This window comes from Gekko japonicus, unplaced genomic scaffold, assembly GCF_001447785.1.
Source record: "Gekko japonicus isolate JY-2015 unplaced genomic scaffold, Gekko_japonicus_V1.1 scaffold652, whole genome shotgun sequence".
Lineage (NCBI taxonomy): Eukaryota > Metazoa > Chordata > Lepidosauria > Squamata > Gekkonidae > Gekko > Gekko japonicus.
Genome location: NW_015173143.1, coordinates 753,202 through 767,277, shown reverse-complemented (window position 1 = coordinate 767,277; position 14,076 = coordinate 753,202).

Here is a 14,076-nt window from a genome sequence, read left to right as displayed (position 1 = left end):
TGTTGACCCTGCGTTCATCTCTGACTCCTCTGGTATTGTTGTGATTTATGGACTTGAAACTTTGGTATGTCTGACCCTGCTTTTGGACTGTGATTTAAACCTGCTTGAACCTTGCTGCCTGATTTGCCCGGCTTGACCTCGGACTGTTCCTGGCCTTTTGCTTGCTTGTGTCACGCCCCCTGGTCCTGCCGTGACATCCAGCTCACACATTTTTGTCTTAGCTCTCAGGAATCATCATCCCTGCTTGCCTCTCCCGGTGCTGCTTTCTGCAGCGAGCTGGCTGTTTCTGTCCAGGCCCCGGGCTGCCTGCTCGCTGGCTCTGCCCTGGCCTCGGAGGTGTCCAGCCTGCCTCTGTGTGTCTGCCTAGAGCTGCTGTGTGGCCGTGACTGCACGTCAGGCCCAGCACACCTTCATTCCCGGGTCCGGCCTTTCCCTGGGGCTCTCTGGGTGAGTTCGGGGGGGGGGCATGGAATTGCCTCCTCGAAACTCAGACTCTCCAGCTGTTCTCAGAAGGCTGCTATGCCGGGCACAGACAAGAAAAGAAGCCGTGAGTCTTTTTGCTTGGAAGATGAAGGGAGCAACAATGCACTGGGGGAGGTAACTTTTGAGAGAGAGCGCGTGGGCGTGGCGGGAGAGTGCACAAACAAGTGAGGGATGGCGTGTAAGATCCCGCACTTTTGCCTTGAGGGTTGGCTGCAGGGGTCATTTGGGGGGGGACGCGGGGGGACGCCATCCCCCCGGGTGAGGTGCGGGAGGGCGGGGCCTGGAGCTCCCTGCTGGTGCCCGCTGGAGGTCGCCGCCGGCTGTGGGGAGGACACACTTCTGGTGATGTCAGGGGGTGTGGCATATGCTAATGAGCTATGCTAATGAGTCCCCCCAGCTCTTTTTCTACGAAATGACCCCTGGTTGGCTGCATCGAATTGGTGGGGTACGTGTGTTTTCTGTCAGTTTAGCTCTCTAACTCAGCTTAGAAAGTTAAGTTTGCTGTTTTTTCAACAACGTTGTCAAGATCTAGTTGCTGTATGCCAGAGGCTATAAGCAATGAGTTTTCTTTTGTATAGCTATTGAGAATAGCTAAAAAGTTCCAGTTGTGGCTTTGCACAGAGAATAGTAACACTTGTGAACATGCTGATGTACAAGATGGTTTTCTTCCCTCTTTCTATTTATTCGCCATTTGGATTCTACTCAAATGATCCTGGACTATTGTAGGGGATTCAACAAATCTTTATGAAGGTGGTAGATCTTATTTTATTAGAGGTTTGGTTGTTGCCTTTCAAAACAATATGTCTTAAATGTGCAGAAAAAGTATTTAAGAGTGGAAAAGTTCTTGAAATATTAATGCTGTGGAGCCTTGTGAGAAGAAAAGGAATAAAGGAGAGAAGTAAACAAAATATGAGACGAGAGAGGGGGGGGTATATGGTGACAGATGAGCTGGAACCTGCAATGGAGTCTGTAGCTCAGATTTTACCATGTGGTCAAGTTTTCCAGGGAGCCAAGATGGACCATCCTGAAGCTCTAAAACTGACTCAAGCAATAGAATCTGTTCTGTGGGCCTGGAATGACAGCTCACAGCATGGAATGACAGGACAGCCCCTGGGAATAGGCTCAGTGCTCTGGGATATGTTTGAAGGGAGAAGAGGATTGCTGCTACTCTGAACTCTGTACATTGCTCAGAAATTGAGTGCACAGCAACTGTTTGGTATTCTGGCTCAGAGACTCCAGTCCTACATTTACCAAACGAAAGCATCTGTGATGCCATAATTTAGTAAATTTCAGTATGAAGTCACCCAGTATGAAGGCAGAAACAAGACTCCTGTAAATGAATGTCCAGGAAAACTTTAAAAATGTTCCCTTACAGGATTTTCTGTGTTGCCCTCCTTTCAAATTTGTGACCATTTGTTTGTCTTATGCACATGGTACATATATTTACAGCTCTTAAAGTGACTATTCTAAAAGTGAATTTAAATAAAGGACACAGCAGGAGACCGCTGAGATACCACCTTAACCACTGGCCAATTCGCACCTTTTCCTGGGTTTAGCCCAGCACAGGGGCATGGTTAGAGGGGGTTCCCAGCTCCCCATAAATTTCTGGGGAGCCCTTTCCTAAATCCCACATGGCTCCGCCTCCATAGATAGTGACAGTGGCCTGTGATGTCACTGGCTCCTCCCTATGATGCCACTGGGCCTCGGTTCTTTTAAGGACCTAGCATAGCAATGCCTCTGGCCCAGCCCCAGCCCCCCCCCCCAAATTGGAAAGTCTACACCCTTGAAGAGACACACAGTCAGTGATGCCTGCCCGCAGACACCGGCTGAGCAGGAGGGCCAGGTGCCCTGGAGGAAGCACCCATGGATTCAGGATGAAACACTGTGCATGCAGGGGAGGAAATCCATGCACATTATGCACATACCGCCCGCTAATTTCTCTCTTTTCAAATCAGCCACAGGGGGAAACTAATTAGTAAAAGGAGGAAGAAGTGGGTGATTCTTGGAGCTGGGTGGGGTAAGAGGGGTCCTAAGAAGTTCCTTGAGTCTACTGAGAAACACTACAGCCCCCCATCCAAATCCCCTCTAGACCCCTCTTACCCCACCCAGCTCCAAGTTGCCCCTTTTGGATCTGCTACTCCTACCTAGAGCTGTGTTTGATCTGAGGAAAAGCCAAAAAATGAGGAAAAGAAGGATAATTTCATAACCCCTGCCCTCAAATCAGTCATAGAAAGTAGGTTAGGAATAATCTCTATAAGGACACTCCCCTCCTCCAGTCCAGGAGTACTGCAGAGGTCTATAAATCTGGTCTTAGAAATGCATTAAATTCACCTAACCCCTTCTATCAATAATATTCAAAGACTAGTTGAGCTCACCCTTCATTTCTCTACCATGCAAATCTGTAGTGCTCTCTAGCAGCCTTTATATTCTCTGCAGGGTTTAATCATCTTGCCCAATATCAGCTAGTTTCTTCCTGGCCTCCTGCATATCTTATGGGGAAGCAGGAGGCCTGGTGAACCAAAGTCATCCTGCCAGTCATTATTTTCCAGGCATCTAGAAATGCTCTTTGTCACCCTCTTTTCCTTTTCTGTAGCCCAACACACTTCAGTGTTTTAAGGCTTGGGCCTTAAATGTAATTTAGGTGTAAATGTGATTAACTATTATGGGTTTTCTGATGTCACTGTAGGTCTTTATTGCTTTTTTAAATAGTCAGCTATTCATCCACCATGCCTCCTGGCTGCCACTGAAGGAGTTCTATCCAGGAAATGGCACAGAGGGAACGAAGCACCTTTGGCCCAGCACCAGGGCCTCAGTCCAAGTCAGCCCTCCTATAACTGGCTTTAAATATAATAAAAGATGTTGGAAGACCTGATTATAGATTTCCTGCAACTTGTGTAGATGTGCCCAGGACTTGTGTGCTTACTATATTCTTATTAATACTGACTGGAATAACTGAGGTAAGTGTTAGATTCTAAAGGGAATGACTCCCAAAGCAACAGGTAAAAGGCAGGAGGAGACCCTTTAATGTCTTCTCTGCTGAGCTTTACTTAAAAACCTTAAGCATTCAGTGGATTTTTCAATCTCTCATCCATCTCCATCTCCTTTCCCCCCCTATTCCATTATGCTTACCTTAATGCCATACTTAATTAAAAAGGTAAAGGTTCCCTTGCTCGAAAGCCAGTCGAATCCGACTCTAGGGTTGCGGTGCTCATCTCCATTTCAAAGCCGAAGAGCCAGCGCTGTCCGAAGACGTTTCTGTGGTCATGTGGCCGGCATGACTAAACACCAAGGCACACGGAATGCTGTTAATTAGGCCACTATTAATATTATTCCTGTCAAGTATATTTCCTTCTGTATTCTGAAAAAATTCCTATTGCAAATATTTCTGACACTGGAGAAATTTCCAAGTGGTGACTCTAAATTGCCTGAACACATACTTTTGAGAAATGGTCTTGTTTTGTAGAGCTTCAAAGTATACACAGAAGACACATGATGATACTGCACAGCAATATTACATCTGTTGTTTGGTCACCTGTGGACTACGTAATAGTTGGCATAACTTTCTGCTTGTTCTGTTGGGGGGGCTTTCTTGGGCTCAGGCACCTTAGGGAGTCAACTAACTCATGCCATACTCCCTTTCCTACCAGTGCAGCAACTTGCACCAGCATTACTCTGCACTGTTGCCAGTGCACTCTGCTGGCGCATCTTGGAGATATGCTGTCACAGCATCTTGTAGGCTCCCTGTGCACTCCCCCCCCCATTACACTGTGTGTATGGTACTTATGTATGTGTGTGTGGGGGGGGGAGAGAGAGAGAGTACTTTTTGATGTTGGCTCTGGAGCTCTTCTCTTGAAGCAATAAGATAAAAACTCTGTAGTTTTCTCAATGAACTCAATACTGAACATCATTCACAGTCTAGAATGTAATTAAATTGATTCTTGCCTGAATGTGTGCATATGGGGGTCATCTGAGAGAGGCCCAGTCACCATATGCCTCATGTCATGCAATGGGGCATACTTAACAGGAAAGGGTACCCTCCCTTTTGATGGGGAGGGGCAGGGATTCTTGCAGCTCCGTACCGAACTGTTAGTACACTCCATTACCAGGGCAACCTCACCACCTAGGTGGAGAACAGGGCACAACTGTGGTTTGGGGAGCCTGGCAACTGCCCCACTGTGGGTCAGCTGTCCAAGCAACCCTGGGACCCATTCCCTTGCAAGATCAGAGCATATGCAGCAACTGCAGCAGTAGCAGTGGATGGAACAATTGCAGTCGCAGAGCACTTCCTCACGAGGTCAGTAAGTGTCGTTCAGATGACTTACCGCCTGTGCCTCAGGGTAACCCTAGCAACGGGAGCGCCCCCCCCCATGAGGTGGACCCCACAGTCATAGCTGTAGGAGGCACAGCGTCTGTTCTGTTCGGCACCACTGCTCATGTTCTGTTTGGCATCTCGGCAGGTGGTGATCCTGTTTGCAGAGTGTAGCTATGCAGTAAAAGGGAGCACAAGCTGTTTAAAGAACTAAGTTGGTTTATAAAGAAGAGAAACTTCATAAGAAAGAGGCGAGGGAAAGAGAAGTGTAACTGTCTAACTAGCTAGGAGGGAGTCAGTAATTAACAGTTCTCAGCAGGAGTGGGAATAAACCCTAACTGAGCCAATCAGGAGACAGGAAGGAGACTGTTTGGAAATAGTAGGAAGTCTCTAATCTCACTATGCTAACTAGTTGTCCCCTCTGCTGCCCCCTGCAGGATGTTCTTGTCATTTTTTCTATCTATGCACAACAGACCTTGCATATTCCAACAGATCCAACAGGGAGACCTCAGAGCATGATCAGTGCCATTCTGGCCACTCTGCTTAGTCACCAGCCTGGCTCTTGTAGCATCTTGCCTTGGGTAGCCTTCTGTCCAGTAAGTCTGCCCTACTTGTATGCATGTTGTGCTACAGACAGCTCAGCCTGTCTCCCCATAGCCCCTGCGAGTGGCTGCCAAGGCAAGAACATTCCACAGAGGAATTAGGAACCCTAATAATCAGACCTCATCACAGTTTGCTGTGTGGTAAAATCTGGATTTTCTACAACTCTGTCCTTGTGTGTTTGTTTTTGAGCCTCGATCCATGCCCTTCCCTGCCCCACCTCCTGCCCCACTTCTATAACACCCCCTTAGGACTTCCTGAGGTGATGTTCTCTTCATGTGTGTGTGTGTGTGGGGGGGGGGCTCTGGTTCAGAGATGCTCATGCTGGGATTGCTGTTATTGGTCTAAATAGGTGGCACTGGACTTCTGTTTTGTTCAACTGCATAAAGACTTGACACCTGGAAGACTGACTGCACATATTGGCCCCTACTTCCTTCCCCAAACACATACCCTTTAATTAAAATTTTAGAATGATTATTTGAGGTAATTTAGATATAACCATGTTTTCATTGAGATTTGCATGACTAGTTACCAGGGGTCATTTGGGGCCGGAGCGGTGCTCCGGGAACCCAGGAGTGGGGAAAATGACGGTGGCAGCAAGCTCCGCCCCCGCCTCCCCTTCACTTCCCCAACCAGCATGCCAAGTCAAGCTGGCTGGGGGATTTTGTCTGAGGGAGCGGTGGAGGAGACAGGGATAGCGGGTTCTTTCTCAGCTGCCTCCCTTGCTCTGAATGGGGGCAAGAAAGATCTGAGCCACTGCCACTGGTCGCGATGGTGGCGCCTGAGTCTGAGTGCCCTGCATCGGCTGGGTCGGGCACTGAAGACGTGTCACTGCCCATCCTCCCTCCAGGGAAAAGAGCACAGAGAGGCAAGGGACCGTGCCCTCTAACAAAAACAATGAGCAGAAACAGCTGAGAGAAATAGAACACCGCAGCACCCGGGAGCGTCGAGAGAAACAGTAGCGCATGCAAGCCATCTGGGAGCAAGAGGAGCAGGAGAGGCTCGAGATTGCCTGGGAGAGGCTGGAAATCAAAGGAACCTGCCTGGAGCGAGAGCGCCTGGAGCGGGAGTGCATGCACATCGAGCATGAGAGGTGACAGGAGCAGGAGCGCACCCAGCGTGAGAAGGAGGAGCTGCGGCGGCAGCACGAGCAGCTTCGCTATGAACAAGAGAGGTGCGTGGCGCTAAGGCATCCACAGTATGCAGATGAGCACCATGGGAGACCCGATCAACACTCGCGGGACAGCTGGGGCAGCTACAGCTCTGACCAGCACTTAAGCGAGGGGCGGGGCATACCTCCACAGTCTTGAGATGGACGCAGCTGGGGAAACCACAGTAGAAAATTTGATGGCAGCCAAGATCGCTCCTGGCAGAGGAACACACATGGAGGAGCGATGGGGTGGGATCACAGGCGATGGCAAGGTGGGAGCAGAGGAGACGTGGCCATGTGATGCGAGGTGGAATGTCTTGGTGGGGTCACTTCGTGCCGAGCAGCACACAGGGCCACGCCTCGCATGGTGGAGAGGCACAAGAGGAAGGCTTCTCGGGGCCAGCCCAACAATCCTCGGTTCAGTCACTGCTATTGAATGTTTTATCAGCTTCCCCCCTCCCCCCCAACTGTACAACGGCAACAGAGATTACAACACTACTGCTCAGTGTCCCGCTGACTGTGACTCTTAAGTTAACCTTCGTTGTTTTGCTCCGTAGCTCAAAATGTGAACTCATTCAGGTTTGTTTTCCCCCCCTTTGTTTTGTTTTTTGGTAACGTGTTCCTGTACATGCTACCCTTACAATTCCCCCCCCTTTAAAAGAAAATGCATTTCTTGAGGCATTCCATTTTCTATGAATAAAATAAAACAATTTACAATTTAAAAAAAAGCTGGCTGGGGAAGCAAAGGAAGAGGTATTTAAAGATGTCTCCCCATCTTTTAAAAAATAAAACACTAGTCTTTAAAAATGCAGTCTTTTGGGTTTTACGTGGAGCTCTTTATTTTTTGTCTGGTGTATGCTATTTTAAAGTGCTGACATTGAAGGGAACTAATCTTTTAAAAAAGATTTTAAAAGATTTTTAAAAGATTTTAAAAGATTAGGGCAGTCAGACCTTATTTAATGATGTATAATAAAGAAAGACTTTCATTGGTCTGCATTTTAGTGAAATGTGTGAGGGGGTGTGGCATATGCAAATAAGTTATGCTGATGAGTTATGCTAATGAGCTCCTGCACCTTTTTTCTATGAAATGACCCCTGCTAGTTACTATGTTTACATTCATTCATAGATGTAATGCCAGTTAAGATCTGTTTTCCTTGAGCATCTTGATGAGTTTCCGGTAATCGCGCTGTGACACAGAGCAGCTTTCGGATCCCTCCAGAACTGCCCGCTCCTCCTCCACTCTTTTGGAGCCCCCCTTATCTTGGGTGGGCCCCGCTCATTCTCCTGGAGGGGGAATGAGTTGCAGGGGGCTTGTTTCAGCCCTCCCCCCGCATACGGCAATGCGGGGTTGTGGTGGTAATTGCCCTGAAGCGAGAGCGATGGACGGAGCAAGGCATGGCCGCCTTACAACGACCTCCGTTTTAACTTTATTGCTTTCTTGATTTTGAATGTTTAATGGGAATTATGAATTCAGAGCTTCTGTTATGTGATATTGAATAATTGGTGTTAGGGCATTGAAAACTGTGAAAATTAGATATTGCGTTACTGAGATGGAAAGCTAGATATAGAATTATAGAGAAGGGGAGGGAAATTAATTTTGATGAAGAGTCAACTTCCCATTTTGAATTTATACGTGAAAATTTCAGTGATATCTATTTCATAAACTGCTGGAATAAATAATGATTAAAAGGGAATGTGGCAGAAAGGGGTGAGTAATTAGGTGGGAAGCTAAGCTGTTTCTAAGTTGTAGTAAATTCATGCCACTGGTGGATATTTATTTGGGAAAACAAGTATATAATAGTAGTTGCAATAAGATATTGACAAAGGATGTTGAAAATATATGGATAGGGATTCTTCAGAGTAATGAAAAAGGATATTTAGTGGTTAATGACCATCCGAGACGTTGTGAGAACCTTATCAAAAATGTTGACTTTAAATTGTGAAGGTTAATTGGAATATATTTAGTTAAATCTTAAAATAAGGTCTTTATTTTAAAAAAGCATGCTCAGTTGCAATATTGTCTAGAACTAGTTGTATCGCTGTATACAGGAAACATTGCTTATGTTAATGTTTATGTTTGTTTTTGTCTTTGTGGTTACGAGTCTATTATTTCTAAAAATTAAATAAAAATATTATTTAAAAAAGACCTGTTTTCCTTCACCTGCAGAGGAGAGGTAGGTGGCAACCAGAGATTTTTCAGTGGTGGTACCTCACCTTTGGAATGCTCTCCTCCTTGAGGCTTGTTGGCACCAACTATGGAGTTCTTTAGGTTTCAGGCTAAATTTTTTGCCCAGTCTCTTAACTGAAGGGTGCCATTTTAAAGCCGTTTTCATGTCCTGCCCCTAGCTTGAGAACCTATTTATAGCTTGTTTTAATACTGATCTTTCTTTAATTTTGTTGGGGTTTTTTTTTTACTTGAAAGCTGCTTCAGTCAGGTTTTTGGAGAGACAGTGGCAAATATATTTTCTAAGTAAATTAATAAAAAATATTTAAACTACTGTGCTAGTATTGCAGGGCCTTCCCCTCCCAGTTGCTTCCAGTGTATTTGTTTTTTATTTAAATATTTATATCCCACCCATCCTTTGTGGCTCAAGGCAGCTTATAATTCAAAATTAAAACCATCCATAAAACAATAAAAATCTACCCCACCCCCTGCTGCTCAAACCCCATTAAAGGCCCAAGCTCCTTTACAGTGCTCCCTAATCTGTAACATTTTTATTTATTCTACCCTACTACCCCTCCAAGGAGCACAGGGCATATGTGGTTGTCCTCCACTTAATTTTATCCTTCCAACAATCAACAGCAAAGATTCAGACCCAGGTTTTCCCCATCCTCTTGGTCTTGCCATCACACACAATGGCTCTTTCAAGCCTCTCCCTTAGGTATCCTTGGCAGCAAAAAAAGTTGCTGAGGCTACTGCCGAAATATATGCCCTTACCTGATAAGGTGCTGAATGTGAAGGTCCGAAGCCCTGCCTTCCATCTTTAGCTTGTTAAGTTTTCTTCTGTGGTTTTTATGTCATTCCTTAGAATTTGTCATGCCGCTTGCTGTTTTCATTTTCTAAATGAGTAATTTAATAAGCAAATTATGGTTATACTGTGAATGCGATGCAGTGTCTTTAAATTGCTTTGCTTTAATTAAGTTTTTCCTTCCTTTCATCCAATGAAAACTCTATGATGTATAGATCTTGAGCAGTGAAAATTAAGATTTTTAAAAAGTAATCTTGGGCAAGTAATTGAAATAACTCTTGTCTCAAGAATAATGGGGCTATTTCCCTCACACTCATCACAGGCCCTTTGAAGGGCAGAAGTGGGAACAATGTGGAGGGAGAAAAATCCACATCACCCCACAGTGTGCCTTCATCTTTCACCATTACTTTTAAAAAAGTTTAGTATATTTTGTATATCTCAAACATCTCTAATTGTAAGCCACTTTGGCAGTTTGTGTTGCACAGCACATAAATACTTTCAATAAATAAATAGACAAATGAAAATGGACTTAAACGTGTGGTGATGTATGTCTAGATCAGGCTTGATTAATGTGAAGATAAGTGTTAAAGCCAGGAACTGGGAGCTGAAATATGAGAAGGCTGCTGTGATTCATACCATTTCAGAATGCAGGTGGAAAATCAAATCCTTGAATACCCTCCCAAATACAAACAAAATCTCCTCACCTTGCTCCTTGACATGCTAATTTTGTGTTTGCAATGAGGGTTTCATTTATAATGTGGGAAGCACTATCGCTGATGCAGTCTGAAGTGATGTGATCCAATGGCAGATTTGTCTCTCTAATTCTGTGGCTTGGTTCTGAGAATCTATTCACCAGTATTGTCCACCAGTGTGTTGTACTGAATACAATGCAATGCAAATCAAACAGACTGAGGGATGTCATTACAACTATTTTTTCTTTTGAAGACTTGGACTGTTATGGTATTTCTCCTGCTGCCATGCTTATCACTGCAAACAACAGTGTGTTTGCACTAGCTATCTGGAAATTATTGGCCCCAAATTATCACCTAGTGCTACCTTATTTCTGCCCTCAGCATTATTAATAGTCTCTTCCAGGCCACATCATGAAGTACAGGCCTTTTCACTCTCTCTAAATGTGAGCATAGACTCTCAAAGGTTTAGCTGAATGGCTGCATAGCATATTCTGGTTTGTGAATCTGCTGCACTTAATCCTGGGTAGTCAAAGAGGTAGGCTCAATTTCAAGTGAAATAACTGCACTGAGGAATTCCTATCACCATCTGAATACCTAAATTCCTCTTGAGAAGGAACCAGACAAAACCGTATAAACGGCAAGACACCACGGCCCCGGGTTGGAGCCAACTGTAAGTAGCTTGAAAACCCAGCCGAGCCAATGATTGGGATGTGCCTTCAGGAGTCCTCAAACACCACTGCACGGCCAACGCTGAGTCTCCGTCGTGGACATCCCCATAGGCAGTCTGCAAGCCTCATCCCCAGCCGCACGGCTGCAGGGTTGATCCCGCAGACCCCTCTACCCCCCCAGGGGTTATTAATTGGATCTTACAAGATGCTGGACTTTATTTAAACCTAATTCTGCCACCACAAGGGTCAAGCCTCTGCTTAGGCCCCTGCGCCCACTCAAACACCTAAAATTAGCTTAAGCCCTTGCCGCAAATCCTGAAGGAAAATGTCATTTTCCTTCTCGGAAAGGTGCACGCCATCCCCTCTGTACAGGTCCCGGAAAATCAAGCCGAATCTGGGGGGTAGGCAAGTAATGGCCCAATCCAACCTTTAAAATTTTATAAAGCTCCCCATTGGCCTTACACCGAGCCCTCTCGATCCCCTTGGGGTCCCAAGCGCTATGCCATACCAGGCATGGAATCATGGCCGACCACATAATTACTGTGTCTGGCCATTGGCGCTTAATATATTCCAGGTCATCCCTGGCTTGCCACATAAGGGCCTTCCCCTTCAGGAATCCCAAGTCTAGGTGTTAGTTGGAACAATATAAAGATAAGTAAAGGTAAAGGTTTCCCTTGATAAAAAGCCAATTGAATCCGAGTCTAGGGGGCGGTGCTCATCTCTGTTTCCAAGCCAAGGAGCCAGCACTGTCTGAAGACATTTCTGTGGTCTTGTGACTGGCATGACTAAACACCGAGGCACATGGAATGCTGTTACCTGCCCACCAAAGCGGTACCTATTTACTTGCTTGCAATTTCTTGCTTTTGAACTGCTAGATTGGCAGGAGCTGGGGCCAGAGATAGGAGCTCATTCTGCCACGCAGCACCACCAACATCTTGTTGGACATCTGTTGCCATAGCACTAAATGCTTAATAAGTTCAAGGCTTATTGAACTGAGTTCTCTCAGTGGAGGGGGGTAAGCAGTGGGGTACCGCAGGGATCAGTACTTGGTCCACTGCTTTTTAACTTGTTCATTAATGATTTGGAGTTGGGAGTAAGCAGTGAAGTGGCTAAATTTGCGGATGATACGAAGTTGTTCAGGGTGGTGAAAACCAGTGAGGATTGTGAGGCACTCCAAGGGGATCTGTCAAGGATGGGCGAGTGGGCGTCAACATGGCAAATGGGGTTCAATGTGGCCAAGTGCAAGGTGATGCACATTGGAGCCAAAAATCCTAACTATAAATACACGTTGATGGGGTCTGAACTGGCAGAGACTGATCAAGAGAGAGATCTTGGAGTTGTAGTGGATAACTCACTGAAAATGTCGAGACAGTGTGTGACTGCAATAAAGAAGGCCAATGCTATGCTGGGGATTATTAGGAAGGGTATTGTAAACAGATCAGCCAATATCATAATGCCCCTATATAAATCAATGGTGCGACCTCATTTGGAATACTGTGTGCAATTCTGGTCACCACACCTTAAAAAGGATATTATAGCTTTGGAAAAAGTGCAGAAAAGGGCAACTCGAATGATAAAGGGGTTGGAACACTTTTCCTATGAGGAAAGGTTAAGGCGCTTAGGTCTCTTTAGCTTGGAGAAACGGCGACTGAGGGGTGACATGATTGAGGTTTATAAGATTATGCATGGGAAAGAGCAGATAGAGAGAGGTACTTTTCTCCCTTTCTCACAATACAAGAACTCGTGGGCACTCCATGAAATTGCTGAGCGGTCGGGTTAGAACAGATAAAAGGAAGTACTTCTTCACCCAAAGAGTGATTAACACTTGGAATTCACTGCCACAGGAAGTGGTGGCGGCTACAAGCATGGATGGCTTCAAAAGGGAATTAGATAAGCATATGGAGCAGAGGTCCATCAGTGGCTATTAGCCACAAGGTATGGATAGGGACTCTGGGGCAAGTGATGCTCTGTCATCTTGGTGCTTGGGGGGGTCAACAGTGGGAGGGCTTCTAATGCCCTGGCCCCACTGGTGGACCTCCTGATGGCACTGGTATTTCTGGCCACTGTGTGATACAGAGTGTTGGACTGGATGGGCCTTTGGCCTGATCCAACATTGCATCTCTTATGTTCTTATGTTCTTATGCTATAATGTAGTTGTTTAACACACACACCCCACACACAAAATCCAAATTCTGTGTGATGAAAACTTATAATCTGTGCTCTAATTTGCAAATTAAAAAGTACAATGAAACACATATATCCCAACATGCAAGTCTTACTAATTTTAATGAAAGATATTTAAGCACATGCTTGATGCATCCTGTTAATATCAGTGTAAATTTGCTGGTGCTATTAATTCTTTTAATATTGCTTTACATACATATGTCCCCTCCTCGACCCAGGCTTTGTAGTGTCATGTTAGTAGAAATGTTGGCTTCATGAGAGGTAGACTTTTTAGACTTTGAAACCATGATCATCATCATTTACCTAATAGCAGGATTATTTTCAAATTACGGCATCAGTGAAGTGGAATGTCTTTAGGAAGAGAGCCAAACACACCGGTAATTTGCAAAATGCTTCTCCCTCTTTCTAGTTGTTGAAATTGTCCCCTGGTTTTCTTTCCTTTTAGGGCTTTCCAGGCTGCTTTTCTTTTAAGGTATGAAATGAATGACTTCAAGACTGAATGGTCGCCTGTTGGATAGAAAGGAACCATCTCCACCCCCCCCCCCCAAATTGTTTGTTCTAGTTGATGCCCTTTTGTGGGATGCTGCTGCTGATGCTCCCTTATTTTCCTCTTTGGCAGCCTAGAGATGGAAAAGCATGATGCACTGCAAAACCACCACCACCCCAAACAAAAATCCGTTCAGTCATTTTTATCTCCCTGCTGTTAACCTAAAAAAGCTCTTGAGACAACTTTCAACATTGTTCTATTGTCACACCGCATGTGATTGTAAATTCAATCATAAAACAACATCCCTAAAAATATGGATGTTAAATGCACCCCCACCAGCAAATAATGACACCCAGGAGTGTTTTAGGTCAGAAAAATGACATGGGAGGAAGTCAGGAGTGCCTCCTCCCCATGTGATAGTCCTGATTGGTATAAGGGCCACGCCACACTTTCGAATTGAGTTCCCATGGCTGTCAAATGGCTCCACATCCCTGTGACAATCACACTGTAGATGCAACATGTACTTTGGCCGCA